This window comes from Onychomys torridus, chromosome 1 (genome assembly GCF_903995425.1).
Source record: "Onychomys torridus chromosome 1, mOncTor1.1, whole genome shotgun sequence".
Classification (NCBI taxonomy): Eukaryota; Metazoa; Chordata; class Mammalia; order Rodentia; family Cricetidae; genus Onychomys; species Onychomys torridus.
Window position 1 is genome coordinate 69,616,940 of NC_050443.1, and position 12,992 is coordinate 69,629,931.

Consider the following 12,992-nt stretch of genomic DNA (forward strand, 5'->3'; position numbering starts at 1 on the left):
AGTCACCATTAAGACTTATCCACGACTCTTCTTTGAGAAGCCCACACCTGTGCTCTCTGTCAGGCGTGCTTTATTCTTGTGTGCACTTGTTTCCATTTTTAATAAACTCCTACTGTGCTTCGTCCTGGCTCGCCCTGAAATTCTTTTCTGCACAGAAGCCAAGGATCTGGTTTTATCTGAGTCCGGGTCTCTAAAAGGTTAAAAGAACTTCCCAGGCTGCATGGAACTGTGCCTTTCTGACAGAACAAAGCTGTTGGAGGCGGATGGTTTTGTGAGTTCTGGAGAAGAGTTTTAAAAGAACCAGAAGCAGACTGGATCCAACCTTAGCTGGCTGGACAACGCTAATCCCGGACATGAAGGAGAAGGAGAAGGTATAGCGCAGGAGTTTGCTTGGGCTGGCCATGTTCTCTGATGCTTAAAAACCTGGACAGGATACACTTCTGCCTTTAAAGATGTGTGCACCTTGGTCAGAGCCTTGAGGATCACTGACCCTTGAGAGAGAGAGAGAGAGAGAGAGAGAGAGAGAGAGAGAGAGAGAGAGAGAGAATATGAATGTATTCCCTACTTTCAAGGAGGGATGAGGAATCACACTCAGGGGTTTTGGATTGTTCCAAAACTGCTTTTTCCACTGAGCCATCCCACTGGCCCTGTATTAGCAGATATTTTTAATATGCTTTTTTTTTTTTTTTTAAGAGTCTCATTCTCTAGTAGAGTCTAGCCTCGAACTCAAGGCAATCCCCCTGCCCCCGGTCTCCCAACTGCTACTTTTATACCATCACATTATTTAATTCTAACTATGCCCATAAAGAAACTGATGCCTGATTGTGAGGTACCTCTTCTCTCTGCACAGTGGTGACTGTCCCTACTTTTTAGATGGAAGGTCCCCACGCTTCTTATGCATTGGGATTTTTTTTTTTTTTTAAGTACCTCTTCCTTTATTTCATAAAAACTCGATTGCTTCCTGGATAAGTAGAAAAGGAGGCTTGGATGGGAGCTCGTGAGAAGCACAGGGACTCGCACTCAGGAGGCGGGCGGGGCGGGCGGGGCGGGCGGGGCGGGGAGGGCGGGCCCTGTGCTCCGGGGAGGGTCTGGCGCTGCCCTCCTACTCCAGCCGCCCGGGACAGCAGCGGGCGACACCTGGGCGGTGCAAGCGGCTGCCAGCCCCAGCGGCAGAGAGAAGCTCGCAGCGCCGGGGAGGTACGGCGGGCAGCCGGGACGCAGACTCCAAGCAGCGGACGGGGAGGTTGGCGCGGAGACCCGGCGCACGCTCTGGGTCTGGCTTTTCTGCCCACTGGCCGTGCCACTTGGACTGCTTTCTGGGTCCTGCTCTGGGTCTCAGTGTAGCGGGAGGGAATTGGTGTAGAGAGATTTTTGTTGCCCTGGCTGTTCTGACCGCTAGAACGTGAACAGTGTCGGCAACCGACAAGCTCCATCCCTCAGTTTCTCCTTTAGTAAGAAGACTCACTCCTGCTGGGGAGTCCAGGTAAGCGGGACTGTGCTGGACGGTCGCGATGGGGGCGCACGCGCGGGGACAGGGGGTGGGGGCTTTGAAGGACTGATCCCAGACCTGGGGCTGGAGCCAGCAAAACCTGGCTGCGGAGCAGTCGCCCCCAGGCCGCTCAAACGAGGACCAGCAGAGGGTAGAGCTTGCTCAGGTGCTTCGAAGGGAAGGGCAGCTGAGGGACCCGCGAACTCTAGTTTCAAAATGAGCAGATTTGTTTTGGGATGGTTTCCCCTGCATCCAGCCAGACCTCTTCTTCTCTTAGCGAGCTAAGTTACAGGGGTGGTATTTGCCCGCTTCAAACTGCAAAACCTAGTGTTTCAGGGTGTAAGACTCCAGCAGCCGGTAGGAAGTGGGGTAGGAAGTGGGGTAGGAAGTGGGGTAGGAAGTGGGTCTCTGCCCTCATCCTGCCTCCTCCCTTTTCCCTTTCCCCTTTCCTCCCTTTATAAAGTCGCCTTTGGCTACGAGGGGCTCCATTTCCTGCATCATTGAAAAGTTCTTATTTTTACCAAGGACTGGTATGTGACCAGCAGCCTCCAGAACTCCCGATTCAAAGGGGATTCTAGACACGTACTTGGAATTACAGCTCTCTGACCCTACAGTCTAGGAGCAGAGGAAGCCTGATGGGATTTAGACAGACGCTGGCGGGTAGGATGAGTTCAAACTGCTGCCCAGCCTTCTCGTCTCCTTTTGACCACCCTTCGGGGCTAGTACACTGGTCCCTGCTGTCCGCCGGAAGGAGCAACCAGACAGCGCAGGCTAGCTGAAAGGAGCTGAGGTCTTGACTCGGTTTCTGTAGCTCTCCAGCACCTGCTGCCCCAAACCACTCTCTGCACCTCTGCAGCTCTGCCCTTCATCACTCCTGGAGTAGCATCCATTTGAAAGCAGAGCCTAGGACCCAATAACTGGGTCCAGAAAGAAGAGAAGGTCGGGTAAAGAGGGAGGGGTGATGCTGAGTGCTCTTTACGGGACATTTATTATGGGCCAGACACACTGTTCTCTGTATAAGCTGTTCCTAAATTCTCACAAAGCCTCTCCAGGTTGATACACTACACCTCATTTTACAATTGAGATACTGAGGCTCAAAAAGACTGTTTCTCTTATTCTAACTTAGCTCATCATTGGCCCAGCTGGGATTCAAATTTAGTTTCTAATTCTAAAAACTTTCTCCTTTGTACTCTTCTGTAAAGATAAGCTGGAGCAGATAAAAACCAAGCAAGCAAGCACCAACCCACCCACCCACCCCATTATCAAGCTCTCGCTAAGTGCCAGGCACTGTTAAAGCATCTATTAAAGCATAATAGAGTTCCTATTGGCATCTATGGTCAGGACTGTCCATCGTTCTGGGGGAACCAGCCACTGGCATTGCCTCTCTCACAGCAGCCCTGTTCCAGAAGGCGGGTCAGATCCACTCAGCTGCTACTGCTTGGGTGGGGCAGGAATTCTGTTTGCTTCATCCTGGAAGTGGTTTGGGGTCTAAAGAAGGATTGATTGTCTGAATCTGATCCGTTAGACCTGACCGTTGGCTTGTGAAAGATCCCTCTGTCCCCTAAGAGGCTCGTTCCAGGCTTTGCTCAATAAACACTTGTGGAATGAATGAATGAATGAATTAGCACCTTTTACAGAGCGATCTGCTACCCCAAGGACAGCAAAGCAGTGTGTGGGCAGCCTGGGCCTTATCCTCCAAACCCATGATGCCAGCCAGAGGGTGTTGGGCAAGGGAGGTAGGGTAGCCTGTGCCTTTGCAGACTTCCAAAATTCCTTTGCTAAAAAGTTTATACCCGTTTTTTATAGATTTATAGAATTTTAAGAGAAATAGCTCAAAAAGAAAAATTTGACTTAAGAAACAACTTACCTGAGAAGTGATTTGGTATTAATGAGGTTGCCAATGCTCTCGCAAAGTGAGGGGCACCTAAGGTGGTGCTGTTTGCTGTAGAGCTTACAAAATCTCTACTAGAAGGGTCCTTAATGGGCAGCAAGAACAAGTGCTCTTGGGAGAAGGCTCAGGTCAGCTCCAGCAAGCTTGGTTATTGGACATAGGCTGTTTTCATGATCTATGAATCCCAGCTTAACTGCACAGTAAAAGTTGTTTCTGGGCCAGTGAGATGACTTAGCAGGCAAAGGTGCTTGCCATCAAGTGTGACTACCAGAGCTTGAGCCCTGGAACCCGCATGGTGGAAGGGGAGAACTCAGTCATGCAAGCTGTCTGCTGGCCTTCGCATGCATGCCGTGGCACATGTGTGCGTGTGCACGCATACACACACACACACACACACACACACACACACACACACACAAATGCAATAAACAAAATGAATTTCAAAGATTGCCCCCCCCCCAGAATAGTTGAATAAAATTAATACTCAGGTAGAGTATTGCTTAGGAGAACCCAGAGAATCAGGCAGTCTCTGGTCTGGTGGCTCAAAGAACAATTTGTGTTTTCCTTCTCTGGTTCACAGTAATGGAGCTTTTAAAACTCCCTGTGAGAGGCAATTCCCTTATCCCACTTTCCAGAATGAAGAAAATGTGTTAAAATTTAAAAAATGTTTTTTATTGTATGCTTTTATTACCTAAACTATACACATTAATTGCAGAAAAAGGTAAACACAGAATACAACTGTACATAATAAAGGAAACATACATCTATGCTTAGAAATAGCAAATGCAAAACTTGGGACATAGTTTTCTAAATCTTTTCTCTATATCTATGAATAAGTTAAAACACACACACACACACACACACACACACACACACACACACACACACACCTTATTTTTGGTTGAATTCCTATCAGAGTTAAGAGCCATCTTCAAGAAGACAGAGAATGAATGATAAATACTTAAAGAATCATAAAGCTTAATTGCAGTGTGAGCCCCAGTGTGTATCACCCTACCCTGTAATTCTCCTTTATCATTCAGTCTCTAGAGAGAGATGTGTCAGGCTGTGGGGCTGCCCTGAAGTTTCAGGATCATCTGTGCTCTGCCTTGCTGAATGTCTCACAGGAAGGCTTGCTCTTCTCTGTGTTGATGTGCAAGATTAGAGCAGAAAATTCCAAAGCTCATTTGTAAAGCAAGAAGGAAGCCCTTCCCCCCACCAGAAGTCCCTGCATTTTATTACCCCTGTGACCTCAGGCAAAGCTGGTAGCTTCTGTGAGTTCTCCCTTTTGTGAATGGAGATAATGAACCCCCTTATGTTCATCAGATTCTCATCATCCTGACAAAACACCTAGGATGATCAGCTATTAAAGAGGGGAAGGTTTGCTTGGCCTTTGGCTTCACCCAGGTTCAGTGGGCTCTGTTGCTTCTAGGCCTGTGATAAATCGACGCATGATGGTGGGATTGTGTGGCAGAGGGGAAGGGATTGGGGGGCCTCAGTTTCCTCTGTAAGTGAAAACCTTCAAGGTCTTATGTTCCATCTACCATAGTCTACTTCCTTTGAAAATGAAGATTTACTTACTTTTATTTCATGTGTGGATGTTTTGCTTGCATGTATGTCTGTGCACTACATGTGCTCATGGAAGCCAGAACAGGGCGTCAGACCCTCTGGAAGTGGAGTTAAAGAAGGTTGTGAGGCACCATGTAGGTGCTGGGAGCCAATCGTGTCAGCTGGAAGAGGAGCGCTCTTACTGATCTTTATTTTTATTTTTTAATTAATTTAATGTGTATGAGTGTTTTGCATGAAGTATGCCCATGCACCACATGAGTGCCTGGTGCCCTTGAAGTTCACAAGAGGGTGCCACACTCCCTAGAACTGGAATTACAGATGGTTATGAACTGTCATATGAGTTCTGGGATTCTGACCTGGGTGCTCTGGAAGAGCAGCCAGTGCTCTTAACCACTGAGCCATCTGTATAATCCCCTTATCCTTCTCCTAAATGTTCCAACATGTCCCAGGGGCGTCACCAAGCATTCAGTACCTCCAGGGGACCACTCCTCTGCTTTCCCCTGTCGGTCACATGAGAACCAAGTGTTAGGAGTTATTATTTATTACTTGAGTTGCACACAAGTGTGCATGCTATTAACATGTTTAAATATAGAAAGTTTAGAAGCTCTGTAAGACTTAATGAGACTCAAAAGGACTTAATTACAATATGTTTTATGGGACTCGAGCCCAAGTTTCATTTTGTTTCTCTTTCTCTTTCTCTCTTCCTTTTTGGTTTAAAATTAAGGATCCAGGAGTACTTGGTGGCTAACAGTTCTCTATCTTAATCACAATCCTGAATAGAAGAGGTGAGTAGACACTTCTGTTCCACAGTGTGATGGCAGAGTTGACCTTCAAGGGAGCTATGCACTTGTGCAGGTAATTCTGAGAGCTGTCTAAGCTAGGCAGAGGCGTGCTAGACAGAAACAGTAAGAGCAGCTTGAAAGGCAGGGGCACACTGCTGAGGATGGGGAGCCATGATCCAAACTTCAAGAGGGCTTCTCAGGCATGCACCATTTTCTTTGAAGGACTGGGACGACAGATAAATGGGCCCTACAGTGGGAAGTAGGTGGCTTGGCTATTACCTCTGCACCCACAAATGATAAATTGTACAAATTGGCCTTTCCCCTTCCTTCTGAACCCAGGGTTTTTGTTTTTGTTTTTATTTACACAGGGAGCTGGATGGGATGAGATTCCTAGCAATCTTAAAAAATCCGACTCTGGATTATTTTCTGCTCATGTCTCAAATGACTCAAGTAGTCAGACAATGTTCCCACAACTCTGTTGCTTTGAGCTTTTGGTGACCTTGTTATGATAGTCCTCACCTGACTGCCCTTCACACACTGTCTAGAGGGCAGTTGTCGTTAGTCATTAGTCGTTGTTAGCTGTTAATCTAGGACCTCCTACAATGTTGGGAGGAGAAAACAGTTTGGGGGGATAATTTTTGGACTGGCAAGGATATGGAAATATAATAAAAACAGGGTTTTAAAAAATCATAATAAAGTCATGCGGTTCATCATGTCCTTGCCACTTAAGTTACTAAGTACAGTACTTTTCTGTAGTGCCCCCTTGGGCACTTAGCCATGTGCTAAAACTTTTTCAGAATATGGGAGAAGCACATGACCCCACTTGACTAGCACCGGAGGGAGTGAAATAGAGGATCCAGCAGACAGGAGAGGGAACCCAGCTGTGGTCAGAATAGGCATGCAATGAAAAGATCCACATAGGAAAAGATTGAGACCTTGGGGGCTCGGACTGTGCTGTTCAATGCTGCACCCTGAGGCTGGCACTCCGTAGAAGTTTAGTGAGGTATTTGAAATTAAACTGTAAGTGAACAATTGAAAGAATGAATGAATCAGTCTGTTGAAATGAAGTCTGCTGAGACATGGTACTGTGCCGCTCTGATGGTTACAATGGCTTCTTTATGAATGTAAACCTCCAAAACCACATTCATAAGTATTATAAGGCTGGGTCCTGGAGGTGAAGTGCCTGCTTAGCATGCACAAGACCCTGGGGTCGATCCCCAGCATGTATAGAATACAAGAGTGTGGGCCCACATGCATACACAGAAAGACTTGTAACCCACTCCACACACATCTGAGCTAGAAAGAAAGGCATCACTTGGCCTCTGGGTGAACAGCCTCCTCTTTTTTCCCTGTGCAAGCATTGTTTTACTGTGAGGTTTTCACAGTACTGAACCAACACCATCGGCTTCTGATCAGACAGATGTGTTTTATGCTGCCATTACTCACGGCCACAGGCGCCTAAGCTTTGCTGCCACTAGCTGAGTCACTTGGTTAAAACACAGGCCTGTGAGGCTGAGGGCATGAGCTGGAGCCCAGACCAGAAGAAGCTGTTCAGTCAGATCTGTGCTCTGACCACTCTGCATCTCTCTGCCAGGGATCTTCATGGGGAAGAAGGTAGATGTGGCAAGCTGGATTCTTTAAGGCAGATTCATTACCACTGTTGGTTTGAGACTAGTCATTTGAATTTTGGAAGTAAAGGGTTTGGGTTTTCAGTCTGATGTTTTCCAAATGTAGGCTAAGGTTGTTTAGTTTTGTCATTGTGGAAATGTTCAGAGCATGCATCTTGAGAACTCTGTTGTCCCCAAATCCTAACTCGTTACAGTATCCTATAGTGTTTATGTGTCCCTAAGATGCCTATGGTCCTATCTTCCTCATCACATGGCAGAGAGACTTGGACAAGCTTGTATATTTAAAGAAAATCAGCCAAAGCTGGTGCTATTGCTGAGCGGCTGGTCAAGAGTCATCATTTAAGGACTTGCTGCTTCTTCAGACCTATCTGGGGCCATTCTGATTTAACTAGTTTCCATGTGTCACATTCAAGGCGACTCACAAGCAGTTAAAGCCACAGACATTTAATCAGCGAATGCAATGAGTCTTTAGCATCAGTGTTTTCAAGGCAGCATCATTGGTTATATAGGATTCATCTTCCTCGGTTCCTTTAAAAGGGTGTGTTCCGCTGCTAACGCAGCATAGTACATTATCTCTGATCACTTTAAAATGCCCTTCTCATCCCCATGATGCCAGCAAGTGATGATAGTGGTATCTGACGCTGAGTTAGCACTTACTATGTATCAGGCTTTATTCTAAACACTGTGCCTACGTACATTTGTTAATTATCGAAACAGTTTATTACTGATACTAGTTTTGGTTCCACTCATTGAAAATTGAGGCACAGTTTAGTTATAGAAGGTCACGTAGCCAGCAAGAGATGTGCACTCTGGCATCCTGACCTCAGAGTCCATGGTTCAGACCATCAGAAGACAATTCAAAGTACCTGGTACCTGTCTGTATCCCACTGGCATCCTGTCTTCTTGCTCGTGAACACAGGATACACGCTGTAACTCATGTTACAAATGGAGCTCTAGGTGCAGAAAGACTCATGGTTTATACAGTGTTGAGACTACACAAAAGAATATTTGAAAATGGGTGTGTTGTAAAAATTTGGGAAATTTTCCTATAGAAGACAATAATAATGGGGATTAAGTAGTTCAGGGACTATCTAGGGTAACAATAAATCACAAAGTGATGAGTCAGTGGCCTATCAATACTGGCCTAGTGAGATGGCTCAGCAGGTAAAGTTTGCTGCCAAGTCTGATGACCTAGGTTCAAGCCTAGGGACCCTTACGATGGAAGGAGGGAACTGACCCCTGATAATTGTCCCCTGATCTCCATGTGTGTGCTGTAGCACATGCCCTATCTCAAATCAAACAGATACATTTTTAAAAAGGATCAATACTGCTCTAGAGGAAGGCAATTAATGTGTTATGCTCAGAGCATTAAGAACTAGTGCTGTGCACATTAAGTAAATCACATATTTTATGGTCTTTAGAAGAGAAAACATTGTTTCTCTTTCCCCTATTCATTTTGGTGATGCTACAAATAATAACCAGAACATGGTGATAAGCAGAATATCTATTCAATATTTTTTATTTTTATTTTATTTATATGTATGGGTGTTTTGTATGTATGTATGTCTGTACCACATGTGTGCCTGGTACCCGTGGTGGTCAGAAGAGGGCTTCAGATCCCCATGTGGGTGCTGGGACTAAACTTGGGTCCTTTGCAAGAGCACAAGTACTCTTAACTGCTTAGTCATACTCTAGTCCCGAGAAGAGCTATTATTTAGTATAGTATTCACTCCGTATCAGTCTTTTGCTTATCTAGTTGGAAGGAGAGCTCTCAGAAATAATACACACTGCCTTCATGAAAATGCAATCATTGTGGTCTTGCTAGAATCCTAGGACACTGCTAACTGATGGTTAATAATAGACATTTCTTGAAGCACACCCATAGATAGTCAGAAGCTGGGATTCTCATGTGTGGATATCTAGCAACATGATAGGGGAAGGGCTATAATAAAGAAGGGATTTCTGGTTAGTGTTCATGGTCAAATATGGGTCTGGAAGCCCATGTTTCCCACAAAACCAACTGGCAGAAGAATAAACTTGGCTTTGGAGTCAGGTAACCTTTTGGATCACTAGTTGCTCAAATTGAGCAGTAACTAGACTCTCCAAGTCTGTTTCCTTTTCTGAAAAACTGCTTCGTAACCTCTTAGGGTGAGATAAAATATATTAAAGTAAGGTTATATCTCCTGTGTACAGCGTACCATAGGTGTTACTTTCCTGTCGACACTCCCAAAAGCCAAAGGAAGCCAAGGGAACGGGAAGAAGACTAGACAGAACAGAAACAGGGACCAGGAGAGGGGTGGATAGGCAGCAGTATTGGAGAGTGTCAGTTCCCTCATGTGTGCGTATGTTTATATGTGTACACACACGGATGCACGTGCAGATGTGAGGCCGGAGGCCAACCTCATGGACCTTCCTCCGTCGTTCCCCACTTTATTTTTTGAGACAGGCTCTCTCCTTGACCCTGGAGCTCATGGACTGGTGAGACAAGCTGAGCAGCAAGCACCTGGACCCCCCTGCTTCCACATCCTCAGCTGGGATCAGAGGTGGGTGTTATCACTCCCAGCTTTTTAATGTGGGTGTCTGAATCTGAACTCGGGTCTCCATGTTTGGGTGGCACTCTACTGATTGCCATCTCCTTGTCCGTAGTCCATCCATCTCTGTCCTCTTCATTTCTCTTGGCCTCTTCTTTCGGTTCTTTTGGATGACAATAGTGAAGGAACAATCATAGGACAAGGTGGTGAGTGTTTTGGTAGAAGAAATACAGCTTACTGTGAGATCACCGAGAAAGCAACTACCTAGAAAAGTTGGAATGTGACAGATGACGTAGATTGGGTTGAGTGGCATTTTGCTAAGTTGGAAAGGGGACAAAGTGGAGATGACAGATACAGAGACACGCATCCTTCAAAAGCACTACAGGAGGGAGCTGAGGCGGGGACGTGGAAAGACCACTGAGTTGTCACACGAGGCAGTTAAGTTATGGCTGGAGGTGCTGCCACGGTGGGAAAATGACAGCCAGAAGTAAAATCAGGCTTGAAAACCTACCCTCTATCTTCAAGGATCCAAGGCACTCACAGAAGTTTCTCAATATTGTCAATGAAATGGCTAAGTGTCTTTTTAGGACAGTCACACCCCAAAGGATGGAAAATGCACTTGAGGTTGATTGGTATAATTGTAGATACAGATGAGGCACTGTGTTTTAAAGATTTTTTTTTTTTTTTTTTGGTTAACATTATATGTAGAGGTGGTACCACTATTTAATCCAAAATTGCTTCAAGAAGGTACATGGTATATTGAAAAATGATGATCCCTATATTTCAATTTTTTTTTCCCCCAGAGCTGAGGACCGAACCCAGGGCCTTGCGCTTGCTAGGCAAGCACTCTACCACTGAGCTAAATCCCCAACCCCCCTATATTTCAATTTATATGAATCACATAGAAGCCATTTTATTTGAAAAAAAAAGGGGGGGGGATATGTCCTGCTTTCAGGCTAAGCTTATTTTCTATTTTATTTATTTTTCATCATTTGATTGGTTGAATGTGTATATGCATATGTATGAAATTATTTATTTATTTGCAATAGACATTGAACTCAGGGCCACTAACATGCTAGACCATCACTCTGCCATTGAACTGCACATCCAGCCCTTATTTGTTATTTCAAATACAGAGCAAGGTGTCTTTTTGGCAAAATGATTGAGGATAGAATCCAGAAAGAGTATCTAAGGACCCTTTTCATATCTCCAGAATTGAGTTTAAGATTCTAGGATTCGACACCCACTGTGTGCTGAATTCGCTTAGTGCACTGTAGGGTTTCTTGTGCTTAGTAGGTACTAACTACTGTGGCTAGCAGTTTCTGAGTTTCCTCGGGCTATCAAGCTCTCACTAATGGGAACCTGCCTGGCTTTTCTCCACAAGCAGTTAGGACCAGACACAAGGACATACAAGTGCGTGTTTGTGTGTTCCTAGGACTCTGTTTATGTTTTCCAGAGTGCTATCTGCTTTATTCAGACCACAGGGAAAACTTGACCTATCCCTGGAGTTCCTTAGGGAAAGCAACTGGGGAGTTATCCTTGGTTACTTGAGTTCAGTGTAAAGACAATCACTTGCCTCCCTACAGGAACCAAAGTTTGGCCAGGGGCCAAGGGTGTGGAGGAAGTGTAACTCCACCTGTCGGATCCTGCCAGACAGATGCCCTGCGGTGGAACGGAGCACAGCTGTTTGCTTGGGGCGTGAGGAAATAAGGAGTGGGTGGATCTGTTTGCTTTTTCCTTTTTCTTTCAGACTTTCCGCAAGATTGCTCTCTGAGCAGCTAGAAACTAAAAGAAAGCTTTGGGCTGATATTCTGTGCACAGGGTACAAGGCATACACTTTAAGCTTCTAGAGGTATTCTATACTGAACCGTTGGAATACTAAACCTTTGAACCTGACCTCTTTCTTGGGCCCATGTTCTAATGGTGTTAATCAAGCACAGGATTGGTCCTATGATAGATTCTGCATTGATCTCTTTCCTTTGAGACCAAGGCATTATGATTGATGAAATTCCAGTAGGAATGCTCAGGTCCTTGAGGGTGTGTAATAACCATGCATACAATTCCAGTTTTACATGCATTGGTAGAATTGGCTGTTCTTAATTGAAAAAAAAAGTGACGTTCATTGAAACTGTTATTAAACTATAAATATTTGTTGATAAAAGGAACAATATGCCCTGGCCTAGTGGGATAAATATCAGATTAAAGGATGTATTAGCTCATTTAACAAATACTGTTTTCTGCGTACCAGAAATTGTTTGAGGCTCAGAGTCCAGTGGGGAAGACAGATGTCCATCATTATTGTGCAGAATGATGTTAATAGTCAGGAGTGAGCAGAGGTTAGGCAGTCAGATGGAAGAGGAAACCAGTGGTATAGTAAGGCTTCCTGGAAGAGAAGACACCTGAGGAAGAGACTTGATGAATAGTACACAGAGAATTCAAAACAGTAGAGAAACAATACGGTGGGTAATGGAGTCTAGTCAAAGCAAGGCTGTCAGGACTTGGAAACTGGCCAAAGCCAGGGAGATGGGAGTGGACTGACCATTGGAGAGCCTCACACCACTGAGACTGGGTATTTATTTCAGTGGAGCTGTGTCGTCTTTGGTCAAGCTCTTCCTGGCCCCATGACTCTCACGTTCTGCTGTCCTTCAATCCCCAGGGCTGGGGGTTCTTCCCCAGCTCTTCCTGGTCCACTGCTGTGGGTGGTCTTGTCCTTCTCTAACCGGCTCAGTGTTTGTATCACACCTCCTTTCTGGTGTTATCACCCACCACTGCATCGCCCATCTTTATGCTCTCACTCTATCTTCCTTCTTGATTGGATTGCCTTTAGAGGCAGGGACTCAGGGAGCTTACTAGTCCCTGAATTCCCAGCACTGGGAGACCAGCAATTTGAAAGTACATAGAATAAATATTTTGAAGCACTGGGTCACGCTTCTTAGAAGAATTTAGAGGCTAATAAATAATTCATTTAAAAATATTTATTTTGTTTTTCATTGTGTATGTATGTATATGGGGGGCATTGTGCCTGCAGAGGATAGAGATGTCAGATCCCTGAAGATGACATCATAGCTGTTTCTGAGCCATATGATCTGGATACTGAGACTAGAA

At 45.2% G+C, this 12,992-nt stretch overlaps 1 protein-coding gene across 1 annotated transcript in view; it reads left to right on the forward strand.

Moving 5' to 3' along the window:
* The first annotated feature begins 1,243 nt into the window (after positions 1-1,243).
* Sytl2 (synaptotagmin like 2) overlaps positions 1,244-12,992 on the forward strand; it is a 117,413-nt gene continuing 105,664 nt past the window's right edge. The window contains exon 1 of the mRNA XM_036186523.1: positions 1,244-1,483. The gene's annotated coding sequence lies outside the window, so the exon portion shown is untranslated. The remainder of the gene's footprint in view (positions 1,484-12,992) is intronic.